The sequence below is a fragment of the Penaeus monodon genome, chromosome 33, assembly GCF_015228065.2.
Source record: "Penaeus monodon isolate SGIC_2016 chromosome 33, NSTDA_Pmon_1, whole genome shotgun sequence".
NCBI lineage: Eukaryota > Metazoa > Arthropoda > Malacostraca > Decapoda > Penaeidae > Penaeus > Penaeus monodon.
The window spans coordinates 4,551,675-4,551,955 of record NC_051418.1 but is presented as its reverse complement, the minus strand read 5'-3'; positions in this window follow the sequence as shown (position 1 = coordinate 4,551,955).

Sequence of the window (281 nt, the reverse complement as noted above, 5' to 3'; positions counted from 1 at the left end):
TGTCTATCAGATATTTAATCCAATAACACATAGACGCGGATGCAATAGATAAAGAGACTGTCAGATAGATAGGCGAAACGTACCTTGATTACATATTAATAAAGAAAGTCATTGCATTAATACTGCCTTTCCCCCCCCCCCTTCTCAGCGCATACACGCAGGGGCACATCTTCGGTTTAATTATGAACAACGATGAACAACAATGAACAAAACATCCGTAGGTCATTTAGCCGGGTACAGCTGACGGCGGTACATTACGAGGCCCGCTTGAATAGGCCTAT